The 18097-nt window shown below is 43.7% G+C and overlaps 1 protein-coding gene and 1 long non-coding RNA gene across 9 annotated transcripts in view; one reads left to right on the plus strand and one right to left on the minus strand.

Moving 5' to 3' along the window:
* Nucleotides 1–18097, minus strand: part of LOC140425211 (G patch domain-containing protein 2-like) — a 398136-nt gene that overhangs the window by 244686 nt on the left and 135353 nt on the right. The window lies entirely within an intron of this gene.
* Nucleotides 12692–18097, plus strand: part of LOC140425243 (uncharacterized) — a 42791-nt gene continuing 37385 nt past the window's right edge. Inside the window, exons 1-2 of the long non-coding RNA XR_011947797.1 lie at nucleotides 12692–12743; nucleotides 13137–13269. This is a non-coding gene — a long non-coding RNA (uncharacterized lncRNA). The remainder of the gene's footprint in view (nucleotides 12744–13136; nucleotides 13270–18097) is intronic.

Genomic DNA, 18097 nt, shown 5'->3' on the forward strand with positions numbered 1-18097 from the left:
CCGTGCATGCGCGGATTGACCGGCGCCAACCCGCGCATGAGTGGTTGCCGTCCTTCCCGCAAGAAGATGGCGGATCAATCTTGCAGGGCAGCAGAGGAAAGGAGGTCCTCCTTCAGGGAGGCCGGCCCGCCGATCGGTGGGCACCGATCGCGGGCCAGACCCCTTTTGAGTCCGTCCGTCTCCCCCCCCCCCCCCCACCCTGGGTGCAGGAACCCCCTTCGCCCCCCTCACAGGCCGCCCCCTCCAGCGTTCCCGCGCTGTTCCCGCCGACAGCGACCAGGTGTGGATGGCACCGGCGGGAACCTATTGTGTTGGGCAGGCCGCTCGGCCTTACCGGGCCGGAGAATCGCCGCTCGCCCATTACCAACGGCAAGCGGCGATTCTCCCAGCAGCCAGCCGTGATTCGCGCCGCGCCGGTTTGGGGGTGGGTGGGAGAATCGAGTGCGGGCGTCGGGGCAGCGTGACGGGACTCGCGCGGCGCCCGGGCGATTCTCCCACCCGGCATGGGGGAGAGAATTTCACCCAATGTCTATGCCCCTAACTATACTATCCCCGATTACGACTAAATTTCTTTTCTCTCCCCCTACATGAATGACTCCCTGTACCACGGTGCTGTGGTCAGTTTGCTCATCCTCTCCACAGTCACAGCTCTCATCCACACAGGGAATATGAATCTCAAATCTGCGAGACAAGGACTGAGGCTTCTGCAACTCTACCTCATGGATCCCTCTACTTAACTCATTCATACTCACACCCTCATGTCCCTGACCACTGGCTGAATTCAAGGTAGTTAATCTAAGAGGTGTGCCTGCCTCTTGAAACACAGCATCCAGGTAACTCTCTCTTTCACTGATGTGTCATAGCGTCTGAAGCTCAGACTCCACCTTATCAACTCTGAGCCGAAGTTCCTCAAATAACCAACATTTGCTACAGATGTGTTCACGAGGAACCACAATGGAGTCCACCAGCTCCCACACCATGCAGGTAAAGTCAGAAATAGGAAAGGAGCAGTCACCTTGTTAGGAGTTTTCTATAGGCCCCCCAATAGTAGCAGAGATGTGGAGGAACAGATTGGGAAACGGATTTTGGAAAGGTGCAGAAGTCACAGGGTAGTGGTCATGGGTGACTTCAACTTCCCAAACATTGAGTGGAAACTCTTTCGATCAAATAGTTTGGATGGGGTGGTGTTTGTACAGTGTGTCCAGGAAGCTTTTCTAACACGGTATATAGATTGTCCGACCAGAGGGGAGGCCATATTGGATTTGGTACTTGGTAATGAACCAGGGCAAGTGATAGATTTGCTAGTGGGGGAGCATTCTGGAGATAGTGACCACAATTCTGTAACTTTCACTTTAGTAATGGAGAAGGATAGGTGCGTGCAACAGGGCAAGGTTTCCAATTCGGGGGAGGGTAAATACGATGCTGTCAGACAAGAACTGAAGTGCATAAGTTGGGAACGTAGGCTGTCAGGGAAGGACACAAGTGAAATGTGGAACTTGTTCAAGGAACAGGTACTACGTGCCCATGATGTATGTCCCTGTCAGGCAGGGAAGAGTTGGTCGAGTGAGGGAACCATGGTTGACAAGAGAGGTTGAATGTCTTGTTAAGAGGAAGAAGGAGACTTATGTAAGGCTGCGGAAACAAGGTTCAGACAGGGCGCTGGAGGGATACAAGATAGGCAGGAGGGAACTGAAGAAAGGGATTAGGAGAGCTAAGAGAGGGCATGAACAATCTTTGGCAGGTAGGATCAAAGAAAACCCCAAGGCCTTTTGTGAGAAATATGAGAATGACTAGAGCGAGGGTAGGTCCGATCAAGGACAGTAGCGGGAGATTGTGTATTGAGTCTGAAGAGATAGGAGAGGTCTTGAACGAGTACTTTTCTTCAGTATTTACAAATGAGAGGGGCCATATTGTTGGAGAGGACAGTGTGAAACAGACTGGTAAGCTTGAGGAAATACTTGTTAGGAAGGAAGATGTGTTGGTCATTTTGAAAAACTTGAGGATAGACAAGTCCCCCGGGCCTGACGGGATATATATCCAAGGATTCTATGGGAAGCAAGAGATGAAATTGCAGAGCCGTTGGCAATGATCTTTTCGTCCTCACGGTCAACAGGGGTGGTACCAGGGGATTGGAGAGTGGCGAATGTCGTGCCCCTGTTCAAAAAAGGGACTAGGGACAACCCTGGGAATTACAGGTCAGTTCGTCTTACTTCGGTGGTAGGCAAAGTAATGGAAAGGGTACTGAAGGATAGGATTTCTGAGCATCTGGAAAGACACTGCTTGATTAGGGATAGTCAGCACGGATTTGAGGGGTAGGTCTTGCCTTACAAATCTTATTGAATTCTTTGAGGAGGTGACGAAGCATGTGGATGAAGGTAAAGCAGTGGATGTAGTGTACATGGATTTTAGTAAGGCATTTGATAAGGTTCCCCATGGTAGGCTTATGCAGAAAGTAAGGAGGCATGGGAAAGTGGGAAATTTGGCCATTGGATAACGAACTGGCTAACCGATAGACGTCAGAGAGTGGTGGTGGATGGCAAATATTCAGCCTGGAGCCCAGTTACCAGTGGTGTACCGCAGGGCTCAGTTCTGGGTCCTCTGCTGTTTGTGATTTTCATTAATGACTTGGATGAGGGAGTTGAAGGGTGGGTCAGTAAATTTGCAGATGATACGAAGATTAGTGGAGTTGTGGGTAGTAAGGAGGTCTGTTGTGAGCTGCAAAGAGACATAGATAGGATGCAGAGCTGGGCTGAGAAGTGGCACATGGAGTTTAACCCTGAAAAGTGTGAGGTTGTCCATTTTGGAAGGACAAATATGAATGCGGAATACAGGGTTAACGGTAGAGTTCTTGGTAACGTGGAGGAGCAGAGAGATCTTGGGGTCTATGTTCATACATCTTTGAAAGTTGCCACTCAAGTGGATAGAGCTGTGAAGAAGGCCTATGGTGTGCTAGCGTTCATTAACAGAGGGATTGAATTTAAGAGCCGTGAGGTGATGATGCAGCTGTACAAAACTTTGGTAAGGCCACATTTGGAGTACTGTGTACAGTTCTGGTCGCCTCATTTTAGGAAGGATGTGGAAGCTTTGGAAAAGGTGCAAAGGAGATTTACCAAGATGTTGCCTGGAATGGAGAGTAGGTCTTACGAGGAAAGGTTGAGGGTGCTAGGCCTTTTCTCATTAGAACGGAGAAGGATGAGGGGCGACTTGATAGATGTTTATAAGATGATCTGGGGAATAGATAGAGTAGACAGTCAGAGACTTTTTCCCCGGGTGGAACAAACCATTACAAGGGGACATAAATTTAAGGTGAATGGTGGAAGGTATAGGGGGGGGGATGGCAGAGGTAGGTTCTTTACCCAGAGAGTAGTAGGGGCATGGAATGCACTGCCTGAGGAAGTAGTTGAGTCGGAAACATTAGGGACCTTCAAGCAGCTATTGGATAGGTACATGGATTACGGTAGAATGATATAGTGTAGATTAATTTGTTCTTAAGGGCAGCACGGTAGTATTGTGGATAGCACAACTGCTTCACAGCTCCAGGGTCCCAGGTTCGATTCCAGCTTGGGTCACTGTCTGTGCGGAGTCTGCACGTCCTCCCCATGTGTGCGTGGGTTTCCTCCCGGTGCTCCGGTTTCCTCCCACAGTCCAAAGATGTGCAGGTTAGGTGGATTGGCCATGATAAAGTGCCCTTAGTGACCAAAATTGCCCTTAGTGTTGGGTGGGGTTGCTGGGTTGTGGGGATAGGGTGGAGGTGTTGACCTTGGGTCGGGTGCTCTTTCCACGAGCCAGTGCAGACTCGATGGGCCAGGTGGCCTCCTTCTGCACTGTAAATTCTATGATAATCTATGATTAATCTAGGTCAAAGGTTCGGCACAACATCGTGGGCCGAAGGGCCCGTTCGGTGCTGTATTTTTCTATGTTCTATTTTAAAACGCATCGCCTGGCCCTGCATCTCTATTTTATTTAATTAGTTTTTAATTTGTTCATTTTTAAAATTTCGAACTGGTTTTTAGTTTTTATAATCTGGAAAATATTTCTCCTTTTATCTTTAATTTGAAATCCATTTAGAATAGATAATGCAAATGAGAAGTTACTTAACAACCAATGAATGTACTGTTTCCTATGATGTCACTCCTGGATGGTTTTTCAAACTCAGCCCACTGCCCAGAGGATCCGTCTCAGCTCCCGCTCTTTTTAAATCTCCACTCTGACTCTCAGCTCCCTCTCTTTTTAAATGTCCACTCGGACGCTCAGCTCCCGCTTTTTAAATCTCTGCCTGACTCTCAGCTCCCGCTCTTTTTAAATCTCTGCTCTAGCTCACAGCTCCAGCTCTTTTTAAATCTACGCTCCTCCACATCCCTCAACTCCCAATCGTACCTTAACTCCTGGCAGTCAGAACAAAATGGCAATCTGTGCAAGGCACTGAACAAGCTTGTTTTTATAGACTCAGCTTTTCTGCTGAAATAAACCGACCTGAACTGGTTTACTAACTGCCCTAATTTACTCTTTTGGAGCTAGTCCAACTATGGGGTCCTGATTTACCTTCTTTAAATCTGAAAGATTTTTACATTTCCACCAGAAATTTTTAATCTAGTAAATTTACCAGTAATTTATGTTAGATTTAAAAAGAATTTTTAAAAATTAAGGTAAATTCTCGAAAACCCCCACTCTTACCTTAACTCCCGGCACTAAGAGCAAAATTGCTTATAGAATCTGAAATACTGCTCGGCGATCAGCTTGTGTATATTGTATATTAAATATAGCAGAGAAGGAGGCCATTTGGCTCATTAGGTTTGTGCTGGCTCTTTCAAACAGCAATAGAATCGTCGAAATTATATATATCTTTATTACAAAATTACAGTTCAAATGTAATACCCTAGCTCTTAAGTGCTTTAGAGCATGCTGAGGGCTTGAAACGTGCTATATAAATGCATGGTCTGTCTTAAAAACAAGTATCATCCACTTCATATGAATGTAACACATACCCCCTTGTGCTTGCCTTGAAGTAGAATAAAATTCAGAATTGTAGAGGCAAGAAACATGAATGAAAAGTGCCAAATTTGCCTAGGGAAGAACTAGAGAGAAACTACTGAAAATGGATGATGAAAATCCTCAACAATTCACTCCTCAGTGAACACGAGTTCATACCCAGTGGGATACTTGCCTCCGGTGGGTGTCCCCCACTTGTTTTGAGGGTTGTGGAAGCCCACAAAATCCTCCCGCATAAAACACTAAAGTCCTTATCAGCTAGTACAAAGATACTAACTCCCACTGAAAGGAGCATTTCATATAGCAGGCTTTTAAACTGTTAGCGAGCCTCAGAATTCTTCCATCCTTTCACACTATTACCAGAGTAAAAGTGAGAGCACACAAAGATAACAACAACCTTTACCTGAAAGTGCCAGCCTCTCTCAAAACCTTGGTCTTGGACTTGAGGGAGCGATTTACCTGAATGGAAACAGAGTCCCACGCGATTAGCCGGGTGGGTGGGATTCACATTGCAACGTCTTGCGAGATCGCGTTAGATCTGGAGAGGCACGGCGAGCCGGGTTGATCCCGTAAGATGGATCTCCCGGCATCTACCGGCCATGCTGCTTTTCGCGCGCAACGTGGCCAGTAGATCCCCCATTATTTTTGACTCGGACGAGAACAAGGACTACCAGACTGAGGGTTAGCTGAAGACAAAGGCTGCACTTTTAACACCACTCAAAAATCTCTCCCATGGCTCCAAGTAGAGCCTTGATTTGAAAAAGGCTGATCACAAAATATGATCATAACTGTGATCGTGGCTTTAAGTATCTGTTAATTTCAAAAGGAGCTGACAATCAAACACACAACAGTACAATTCACACAACATCTTTGCACACTATTTGAAATGATTACCAAGAGCTCTTGAACACTTCTATTTCAGGCAAATTAAATGATTATTACAATACAATATAACAAAACGAGCCAAAACATTTTTCTCTGGTTGAAGTTTGCTTTTCTTACATCAGTGACAGGGCAAGCTCAAGCTTTACAGTGTCACAAGGGAAATGGTAATTGCAACTAGCATACAATCAGGGCAGTATTTTATCTGTGGCACATTGCTTCTGACGTCGAAACTGGAAGTTGGCAGCCCTTGTGTTGGGAGCTGGGTCCCATGCAATTCTAATTTAAAGTGCCGGCTATGCGAGGCACTTGCGCTCATGTGTTGGGGGAGGTTTCTCATTTGTGAACCCCCTGTCAGCTAACTGCAGCATGTATGGGCAGGCTACAAAAGAGCTTCCTGGACAAACAGGGATGCTCTGCATCATGACCACAACTTTCCTGGCCAACTCCATTGACATTAACATAAAACTTAGAGAGCATAAAGGTCCTGCAGTTTCAGCTTCATCACTTTCGAAAACCCGGAGGACACCAGGATACACTGGAGGCAATGAGCGGGAAATCCCTTGACGGACGGCAAATCTGGGTGGACCACGCTGAGAAAAAGTCGGGAAGCGGCGGCTATGACTCTCGGCAGTACGACTCTTGGGGAGACGACTATTCCTGGAGCCGGGGAGGCAGCAGCTATGGAGGATCCAGCTCCTACAACCAGTGACACTCAGTCTTGGTCTTGTTCTGAGATCCAACCTGCATCCTTTCAGTTATAGGTGCTTTTTTCTTTATTGTCTAGGGGAGGAATGAAGATCTGTTAATTTCCCACCCAAGTATTTCCCCAACAATATTATTATTGGCCAATTTGTCCCCGTCCATGTAGCAGTGAGAGGCTGGCAGCTGCTGATCCATCCAGGGTGAATTAAACCGATTTTAAGGAAAATATTGTTTTTACGGGATGAACTATGCCCCGACCCATTCTGTAAAAACGGCATTTGCCTGTATTTCACATTACATAGCTTTCACTTTATTCATGTCTGTATCATTTGTTGGGACTAGCTTAGTACTGACATACCTAATGATCAACACAAATTAATGATGACGGGGCGTTAGGGACATTTCATCGTGGAAGAAACAATGTTGTGATTTTGTGCTCACTCTTTCTTGAATGTTCATGTTAGTGCCCTGCACTGCATTTGCCACTCTGTCGGACATGGCTGAACTTGAAAATTCAGCTGGCCCTACCTTCTATGCGCTGCAAAGGAGAATGTCGGAGATCACACTCAGCGGAGATCATTTCTATATTGTAGGTGAACTCAAATCCCTGTAAGGATGGTGCAGGATCTGATTTCTCAGTCATGGTGGGCTGACTGATGTATGTCCAAGGCAGAAATGTCTTTGGGACCAGTATTAACTAGTGAATGTGTGAGGTAAAGCTTTGGTCCCCTTAATCTTCTAGGTGGCAGGGCTTCAGAAGTAGCTCTGCCAACGAGGGAGGCATGGGTTGGTCTACATTCCAAGCAGGCAATGGAGTTCCGGCAATCTAGTGTATATTAGGCTATCCCGGAATTCCGATGCGGTTCTCTCCATGGCCCTATCATCCAGTAAAGGCTTATGCACATTCATGGCGTCCTCTTCGGGTGCATCCAATTTATCTTCATCTGAAGGTAAGTGCTGCTCCTGCTACTCTTCCTATTGCAATAGTTATCTGCAATGCATGACAACATTATGCAGTGCAGAGTAGACCATGTTTCCTCAGGATATTCTCTATGCTGTGTATTACACATCCCCTCCAGAGCTCGTAAAGGCAGCAGAAGCATAATTTCAACAAGCCAATAGTTCTTTCAATGATAGCTTTGCTGGTGGTGTGACCTGCATTGGAGTGGACTTCTCCTGTGCTCTGGGGATGCCTCACTGGTGTCATCAACCAGCTCTGAAAGGTCAGCCTTTGTCACCCAGCATCCAGCCATTACCACCCTGACGTGGAAATATATCGCTGTTCCTTCACTGTCGCTGGGGCATAATCCTGGAACTCCTTCCCGAACAGCACAGTGGGTGTACCTACACCTCAGGGACCGCAGCGGTTCAAGAAAGTAACTCACCACCACCTCCTGAAGGACAAAATAGGATGGGCAATAAATGCTGTCCTAACCAGCAGCGCCCACATCTCATAAATGAATAAAGAAAAACTTGGACGAGCCTCAAAAAGCTCTGGCACCTGCAAAAATGTAGGATTCATGACAGCTCCCTGGTAACCTGGTAAACAAGCAAAGGCATACATGATTCTTTGCATGTGGTTGCACATTCAATGAGTGAAAGAGCTTGCAATTCACAATTGCTGCTTGCTGCTCCCAGAAAGCTCGAATGGTCACGAATACAGTCAATAACCCCTTACACTCTAGGGAAATGGGCAATAGCCACAAAGTCTTGCTAACTGTAGAGTAATTGATGAATTCATTTGCAGCATGGAATAGAGCATGGGTGACCTCCTTTATATATCCACATGTGGCAGCCTGAAAAATGCCACTTGTCACCCACGGAACCCTGGAAAGCAGCAGTGATGAAAAGATTGAGGGCCACAGTCACCTTGAGGGCCACTGGCATGGGATTCTGATGGTGAACGGATGAGCAGTGAGATTTCCAACTACTTCATTGACCACAAACAAAACTTCACACTGAGCTCCTCCTACTTCAATCTCCAATTCTGGCACCGCACATGCTGTTGGAGAGGTTATGAAAATGGTATTTGTAACACTTGTGCTAGAACCAGTTACCCTCCACCTCCCCCCACCCGCAAGCCCCCTTACCCTGGACTCTGTCACCCATCAACTGGAAATGCTATCTCTCCCCTGAACCTAGAATACATCATCCGTAGTGCTGTTATTTGATCCTATGGGCGGCAAGGTAGCACAGTGGTTAGCACTGTTGCTTCACAGCTCCAGGTCCCAGGTTTGATTCCCAGCTTGGGTCATTGCCTGTGCGGTGTCTGCACGTTCTCCCTGTGTCTGCGTCGGTTTCCTCTGGGTGCTCTGGTTTCCTCCCACAGTCCAAAGATGTGCAGGTTAGGTGGATTGGCCACGCTAAATACCCTTAAGTGTCCAAAAAGGTTAGGTGGGGTTACTGGGATAGGATGGAGGTGTGGGCTGAAGAAGGGTGCTATTGCCAAGGGCTGGTGCAGACTCGATGGGCCCAACTGCCTCCTTCTGCACTGTAAATTCTGTGATTCTAGGATTACCCATGCTATGAGACCTTAATTATTCTATCCTCAGGCTGGACCTGTCCCCTCCACTGAATCAAAAGCCCCCCTGACGGTCAGCGTTTCCTTCACCAGCTAACATGCTGAGATGGGACACATGCGAGCATTGACCCTGCCCTTTAGGCCCTTCATTTTCTTACCTTGCTTGACTGCACCCACCACACCCAGGCCACCAAGTCCTTCCCACTTCATTGCTCCATGTCCCCAACTCCCCATTCACCCTAGACTTGTCTTTGCTCTCCATGCAAACTACCATTCTCCTACTTCACTCGCTTGTGCTGTAGAAAACTGACCTCAGACATAACTTGACAAACCGTCTGTTGCATTGCACATTTCAAACGAACCATGAACTGGGCACCACAAGATTCCCATGCACTCGCAACTTAATCTTGAAGGTAGGACATAATCACTAAAAGTTTTACTATAATGAGTATTCACGGCATGCAAATATGTTACAAGTAGGAACCTGCCACGGGCTGGTATGAGGCCCAATCCACCACTGCCAAGCTGCTGACTTAATCTCTGGATCACACATTTCCCGCTCTTGCAGGCCTCAAAATGCCACCCACAGTTTGTGTTCGTCATTAAATAAATTATTCCACTAAAGTTTTTTTGTGTGCAGAGACTATCTTTGTAGAGTTTGGAAGATTTCACCGGGTGACATGATTGAAGCTTGGTGAGCTACGCATGGTTCTGGATGGTAGTAGTTTTATACAGAAGGGGAAAGAAGCAATAATGCAGTGGGTATAAATTCCAATGTCATATTGCCCTTTGTGTGATAAAGTGCTTCCTAATTTCTTTCCTTGTTCACATTTTTGAATGATGTTTTAAGGTTATGGAAAGAGAACAGGGCATTTGAATGGTATGCTGTGCTGAGAAAGGTTGTAGTTTCATGTGGATTAATGCACCAATCACAATCAGAGAGGACAGAAAGAAAAGGGGAAGAAAACAGTGACAGCGACAGATACATAGGGGGGGCAGCAGGAAAGGGCAATTCAGAAAAAAGATAAATACAGTAACAGAGATACATACGTATGTTAAATTTAGAATGAGAGATGGATGTAGTGAGACAAACAGAGCATAATTAAGAGAAAGCCTTTATGTGAATGAGAACTTCATTATAATAGCAATGGCTGTACCAGTCACGATCTTTACAACACAAAGAAACTTTATTTATGAATTATTCTTACATCACTTGAAAAGTGGTAGGGATGGGAAACTTGGTTTAAAAATGGCAAGTCCTATCTAAATGGCTAGTTTTACTGTCAAAAGAAATATGGTCTTACTTCAGAAAAGATTAGTAATTGCAGGTTTTTAATTCAAATAAGGGCAATTAACTTGGACAAGCTTTCTCTCTGAGCTGCAAGGGAACAGGTGCTTACACACAGAAAATTCTGCACAGTGAACATTCATTTCACTCAGGAGGGAAAGAACCATGAACTACATTTGAAACAGATTGGGATATGTCAGGATAAATGCATTTTTGACAGGTGTTGAACAATTATAGGTTTAAAATATTTCTGTTGCATTTTTTTTCCTTTTTTTATTGTTAGTTATGTTGTAAATTGTATTTCTTTCGCCTGCAGTTGTCAAGTTGAGGGAAAAGGGTGGATCTTTTTGTCAATATGTTGTGAGCCATTTGAATAGTTTACACATGATGTTTTTAAGAAATTTCCATGTGATAGAATTACAATTAAGAAACCTGCTTTTCAACTAGATTCTTTGCAGCTTTATGAATATGTAATTTCAGACAATCGAATCTAAATTTGACAGAAACGTATGCTTAAAGGTATCCTTATGATTACATGTACAGAAGGAAGTATGATGCCTAAAGTGGGTTTCAATCGTGGGGTGCGCTTTGTGATTTGACAGCATACCGAAAGGGAACTTAGCATTTGGCAATGCTCAACAGAAAAATATAGAGATCTGGAAGCACGGGAAGAGAGTCAAGGATCTGGCAGGCACTCAGAACGAGGTTATTTCCCGAGTGAGAAGTTAAGTTTTCATGTGAAACTTGATTGCAAAAAACTTGTTCAATTAATTTTATTTTGGAAAAATCAGAAATAAATTGGTAAGTACAAAGACAAAATGCAACATTTGTACTCGAATATAAATACATTTTCTGCAAACAATCTCAAGTATAAATAATAGAATGTACAGGCGGCACAATGCTGGAGTGTATTGTTCACTGCGGGTCCCAGTCGCGATAGGTCGATAATAATCTGTGAGGACCCGATCTATGGATTCTGAGGCGGTTGGAGAGGGGAGTGCATAGATGGTTTGGGCGAGGAGATTGGACATTCTTTACTGCCTAGTTTATTGAGTCTGAAGAAAACCATTTTTAAGTAAAGGTCTTTACCTCATGGATTCAGTCCTTCTTGCCTCCTTTAAGTTCCAGAGTTCCCAAAAGGAAACCTGGTTAAAAGTATAATGATTGTTAAAATGAAGGCACACAGCCTCATTGTAATAATTAAATGACTCACCTGTTCCCGGTCATTGGGTTGGTTGCCCACCTCTCATTCCATCTCCAAGGGCTGGTTTGAGGAAGGTTTTCTTCCTGGATTAGGTGTTTTATGTTTTGACCTTTGACACAACCTAAACCCACCCATTTTTAGGAGTTCAGATTCAACCCTTAGTCTCCAGAAGGACTGAGTAGTTGTCACCCCTATTAATGATGCCATGAATAGACACATACACCTGAGGTGGATTGGGTGAGGTTAGTTTACTCACCTCTCACCATCTACCGCAAACCAAATCTCAAGACTAAGTCCTTCAGAATGGGGCAACTCGATCAGCAGAGGCACTGGTGAATAATATTGATACCCCTCATCCCCCAAAGTAAGGGTACCTTTTGTACTAGGTGGTACGTAATATGAAGCAATACTGATTTGTCAGCAATGGGTGATATTCAGCCATTGATTTACCAGCTAAGGTGTTGGGTGATAATTAGCACATTATTTCCTTGTTCATGTGCATGTGTTGTCAATCAGCATGAGAACTTTATTGGATGGGCCTAATGTCCATCGCTCAAACTCACTCTGAGCCACAGAATGAGTTGCGTCCTCAACACTAGAATTCTGCTTGGGTACAAAAATAACGCTGCAATAGACAGCTTTTTGAGGAGCTTATGTGAAAAGTATGCAATTGCTCAGAAATAGGGGTCAACTTCACTAATTGTCCATTATTAGAGCCATTTATGTATTTTAATATGAAATAAACATTTTGTTTGGCTTCATTATGTGGCTTTGGTTTGAAGCTTTGTCTAACTTTATGCAGCGCTCTGCAATTCATCCTCCAATAAAGAGAGAAGAATGAATGATGTAGGAAGTGCTCCAAAAGTTTCGTAACCAACATATGATGCAACAAGACAACAGCTTACATTTATTCAGCACCTTTAACGTTGAAAAATGTTCTCTGGCACTTCACAGAGCAAGAATGTTAATTACAGTCACTGGCCATACTATTGTTTAATTAAATTCATTGATGCAAGAGAATATCTTGAGCAAAATACAACAAAAGTCTTGACATTGCGCAATACCTATTCATTTGCTGCCCCATCTCCATCAAGAGGGAGTAAATGACATGAAGCAATAATACTACAGGCTGGTACAATTGGAGTCCCTTGTTGGTTAGTTCAAGTATTACTTTACCACCTTTCACAATAATTTAATTAACCACACTTGGCTATCACAAATAAAATACCTGAAACACTTTTATAATTGACCATACGTTGTGACTTCTTTTGTGGTGCATGTTGCTGTTAGTCGCAACATAAAAATGTCATCATTTAAAAAAATATTGCAAATTTATTTTCTGAACTATTATTGCATGCATTAATCATAGTTTGCAATAATTTTCTATGTAGCAATATTTTTAACCTTAATTTTCTTGCCAATGTTTCCCCTTACTATTAGTTTTCCGCCTTATTAATTTTGAACCCTCTCTTTTTGTTTTAAAACCTGCCTTTCTTTTTCATACTCTTGTCACTTTTACCATTTCTCACTCCAAATATTCTCTGTAGGCATATATGGGGCTGATAAAAAGCCAAGTTGAAAATAAGGCTGCTGTTCGGATGGCTGCATAAGTATTCACCTGGGGGAAGGAAGAGAGGCAACAGTGTACTGAACTGGTTAAGTTCCAGACTATTTTGGCTGGTAAAAGACTGTTCAAATCTTATACATATTTTGTTTACATTAAGTTGCAGCAGAAGTGTTACAACATAAACATTTAACAGTCTTGTAACTAATGGACTACAGATCATTTTCCTGAATTTTAGAAATTAAGATCAATTAAAGAATGAACTGAAACTTCAAAGACAAAGGATTGCAGAGAAAGTGAATTTAACAGATCCTTTATTCTTTGCCTAATCATTCTTCTCAAACCATGATTTGTGCAAACAGCATTTAATATAAGTTGTTAATATTTCCATTTATGACAAAATTTGAATTCTAAATTAGATTTGAAATCCAATTTTCCCCCAATGATATCAATAATTATTAAATACAGACAAAATTAAAAATGAAAGTGTAAAAATAAAATTGTTTATCTTTATATTCAATAGGCCTTTTAACTGTTATTTTATAGAATTAAGTTTCGTTTCATGGTCCTACTATTTTTAGACGGTAGAGATTCTGCCATATAATAAAATCCAGTTTTGATGCAATATTTAGGGTGTAACTTGATTTGCTACTTGGATTGATAAAGCAAGATGTTCAATTATTAAAGTTAACAAAACCATATTATGACACGAAAGCAAGAATCTTTCATTTGGTACCACTGTAATTATAGTGTATGAATTGTCTGGCAAGATAAAAATCTTTAACCTGTACATTACAAAAGAGCCATTCTAGCGAAATCCTGCCTATAGTACCAGAGGAAGGTAATAAAAAAAGAATGATTGGTTCAGAGATTTGAATCAGGTCATTTGCTAAAGAAAATTAAGATTCTGAAGGAGTTGAAGCTTGCCTGAAGGTCATCAATTAAAAAAAAACACTGCATGGAGCTGAGGGTTAACTAGAAACTTAAGAAAAGAATTGTTTCCATAACTTCAGGCAGCACATTCTTTAATCAATAGCTTCAAAGATGTTCACAGTTTCTTGTTAAAGCTGGAAGCTAGCAGGCAATGGTTGTTTCACACAGTTATAAGAGCTTAGAAACTGGGGTATTGTGTTTCACATAGTTTTCAACATCACCCATATAATTTTATAAAGATTGTGTTCCAAAACTCATTTATTTGCTTGAACTTAGCTGAACGGTTATTTAAATTTGCTAAAATTGAATGTTTGCAGAATCCTGGTTTGGATAAACCAGGTAGTTACTCTTAGATGCACAATAGTGGTCCATTTTAATTTATGACTGCATTTAACATCCACTCATAGTCAATAGGTTGAAAATCTAGCCTTTGGTGAACACAGATTGCTTTAATATGGACTTAGTTTAGTGTACTGAACTGATTATACGGCAGAATGAATAGTGGGAAAATGTATATCAGAAATTTATCAGATGGCGAGATTCCAATATCAACCTGGTCACTATGTAAAGTGCAACATGGAGATGAGGCCATCCGCACAAGAAAAGAGGAACTTTCTAATTAAAAAACAACACTGCTGGTTACCTTTTTATGGGTAGTTCAAGATAGATCATAAAGATATACCTGAGTACAGCAGATTCATTTCAACTAAGTCGCTACGCCTGATATTGGCCAAATTTGTGTGACGCAAGCAAGCAGCGGTGAGAAAGAGGTAACAAGCCCAACGCAGCTGAAAATTGGGTTACTGCAGCTGGTAGCAGACCTCGGGTAAATGAGGTGTGAGAATGGGAGACGCAATCACTGGATAGTGCTTTGTGAGCCAGGCTTTGGACCTGGAGCAGGGTGTGGGTGTGCATGTGTGTGGGTGGGCTGAGTAAATCAGTGGCCTGGGGAGCGGCAGGTCCATGTTCTCTAAAAATGGGACTGGAGGAGCACTTTGTGTTTTACAGAGTGTTAGCTTATACTCCTTGTGCCTCACAAACTATGATCAAATAAAGAGCACTAGCTAATAACATAATAACTCAAAACTGCATCAGAATGTTGGTGTAAATAATTTTGACCATTTTAGAAAAAGAAATCCAAATTATTTTTTAAAAAGCTGTAAATATTTAAGAATGTTTATCTATAGCGTATCTCTGTAGGCTCATCGTTTTGCTGGAGACGTATCCATGATTTACCAATGTTTAATGAATTTTGTTTCATCTAACCATCACTTTCAGCTGTTCATAGCTTAGGTTGAAGGTGGAATCCTATTTTTCATGAGAGAAATTCCTTCACGGAATCAAACCTGGTCCAAGACCTCAGCTAATGAATTGATAGAAAATAAACTTTGAAACACTTTGGGGTGGAATTTTCCATTCTGGAGACCAAATGTGGTGGCAGGTGGGAAAGGGCAACAGGGTGGGTGAACAAGTAAAATCGTCTTCTGCTGAGCTCATTAATAATATATTCTTGAGGATCTCAGCAAATCTCGTGGGGGTGGGGTGGGCAGAAAGTGGCCTGCCCTGCCATTACCACATGGAGTCCAACGTTCTGGTGCCATATTAAAAGGGCACCCGGACAGACATTCACTCATTGCAGGCCAAAAGCTCTGCACTTGACCATTATTTAATACGTTTTACAGTATTGTTGGATAAAGATAAGAGTAGTTCTCGGGTGAAGGCGCTAAATTGGGGGAAGGCTAATTATAACAATATTCGGCAGGAACTGAAGAATCTAGATTGGGAGCGGATGTTTGAGGGTAAATCAACATCTGGCATGTGGGAGGTTTTCAAATGTCAGTTGGTAGGAATTCAAGACCGGCATGCTCCTGTGAGGAAGAAGGATAAGTATGGTAAGTTCAGAAACGAGGGATATTGTGAGCCTAGTCCAAAAGAAAAAGGAAACATTTGTAAGAGCTAGACGGCTGGGAACAGATGAAGCTTGTGAGGAATATAAGGAAAGTAGGAAGAAACTTAAACAAGGAGTCTGGAATGCTAAAAGAGGTCAGGAAAAGTTATTGGCAAACAGGATTAAATAAATCCCAAAGGTTTTTTACACATATATAAAGAGCAAGAGGATAGCCAGAGAAAGGGTTGGCCCACTCAGGACATGGGAGGGAATCTATGTGACGAGCCAAAGGAAATGGACAAGGTACTGAATGAGTACTTTGCATCAGTATTCACCAAAGACAAGGACTTATGGATGATGAGTCTGGGGAAGGGTGTGTAGATAGAGGAGGTGATATTGGAATCTTGAAAAACATTAAAGTTAGATAAGTCCCAAGGGCCCGATGGGATCTACCCCAGTGTACTAAGAGAGGCAAGGGAGGAAATTGCTGGGGCCTTGACAGTAATCTTTGTATCCTCACTGGCTACATGTGAGGTTGTAGAGAGCTGGAGAATAGCCACTGTTGTTCCTTTGTTTATAAAGGGCAGCAAGGATAATTCAGGAAATTACAGGTCTGTGAGCCTCACGTCAGTGGTAGGGAAATTATTGGAGAGCCTTCTTCGAGACAGGATTTATTCCCATTTGGAAGCAAATGGATGTGTTAGCAAGAGGCAGCATGGTTTTGTGAAGGGGGGTTCCTGTCTCATCAGCTTGATCGAGTTTTTCGAGGAAGTGACAAGGATGATTGATGAAGGTGGGGTAGTGGATGTTGTCCTACATAGACTTCAGTAAGGCATTTGACAAGGTCCATCATGGCAGACTGGTACAGAAGGTGAAGTCATATGGGATCAGAGGTGAGCTGACAAGATGGATACAGGATTGGCTCAGTCATAGAAGGCAGAGGGTAGCAGTGGAAGGGTGCTTTTCTGAATGGAAGATTGTGACTAGTGGTGTTCCGCAGGGATCAGTGCTGGGACCTTTACTGTTTGTAGTATATACAAATGATTTGGAGGAAAACGTAACTGGTCTGATTAGTAAGTTTGCAGACGACACAAAGGTTGGTGGATTTGTGATTAGTGATGAGGACTGTTAGAGGATACAGCAGGATATAGATTGGTTAAAGACTTGGGCGAAGAGATGGCAGTTGGAGTTTAATCCGCATAAATGTGAGGTTATGCATTTTGGAAGGTCTAACATATGTGGGAAATATACAGTAAATGGCAGAAGCCTTAAGAGTATCGACAAGACAGAGGGATCTAGGTCCACAAGTCACTGAAAGTGGCAATGCAGGTGGAGAAAGTAGTCAAGAAGGCATATGGCATGCTTGCTTTCATCGGCCGGAGCACTGAGTATAAAAATTGGCAAGTCATGCTGCAGCTGTGTAGAAACCTAATTAGGCTGCACTTGGAATATAGTGTTCAATTATGATCGCCACACTACCAGAAGGATGTGAGGGCTTTGGAGAGGGTACAGAAGAGATTTACTAGGATGTTGCCAGGTCTGGCGGGGCAGGCAATTAAATTGTCTTATAGATATGAGGGGAGGTTGGACAAACTTTGTTTGGAACGACAGAGGTTGAGGGGCGACCTGATAAGAGTCTACAAAATTATGAGGGGCATGGACAGAGTCAGAAGCTTTTTTCCAGGTGGAAAAGTCAATTACGAGGGTACATAGGTTTACGGTGAGAGGAGAAAAGTGCAATGCAGGCTTCACCATAGAGCAGAGAACTGGGGCGAGATTCTCCGACCCCCCGCCGATTCGGAGAATCGCCGGGGGCTGGCGTGAATCCCGCCCCCGCCGGTTGCCGAAGTCTCCAGCACCGGAGATTCGGCGGGGGCGGGAATCGCGCCGATTGGCGGCCCCCCCCCCCGCGCGATTCTCCGGCCCGGATGCGCCGAAGTCCCGCCGTTAAAATGCCTGTCCCACCAGCGTAGATTAAACCACCTACCTCACCGGCGGGACAAGGTGGCACAGGCGGGCTCCGGGGTCCTGGGGGGGGCGTGGGGCGATCTGGCCCCGGGGGGTGCCCCCACGGTGGCCTGGCCCGCGATCGGGGCCCACCGATCCGTGGGCGGGCCTGTGCC

Source organism: Scyliorhinus torazame, chromosome 1 (assembly GCF_047496885.1).
Source record: "Scyliorhinus torazame isolate Kashiwa2021f chromosome 1, sScyTor2.1, whole genome shotgun sequence".
NCBI classification, from domain to species: Eukaryota; Metazoa; Chordata; class Chondrichthyes; order Carcharhiniformes; family Scyliorhinidae; genus Scyliorhinus; species Scyliorhinus torazame.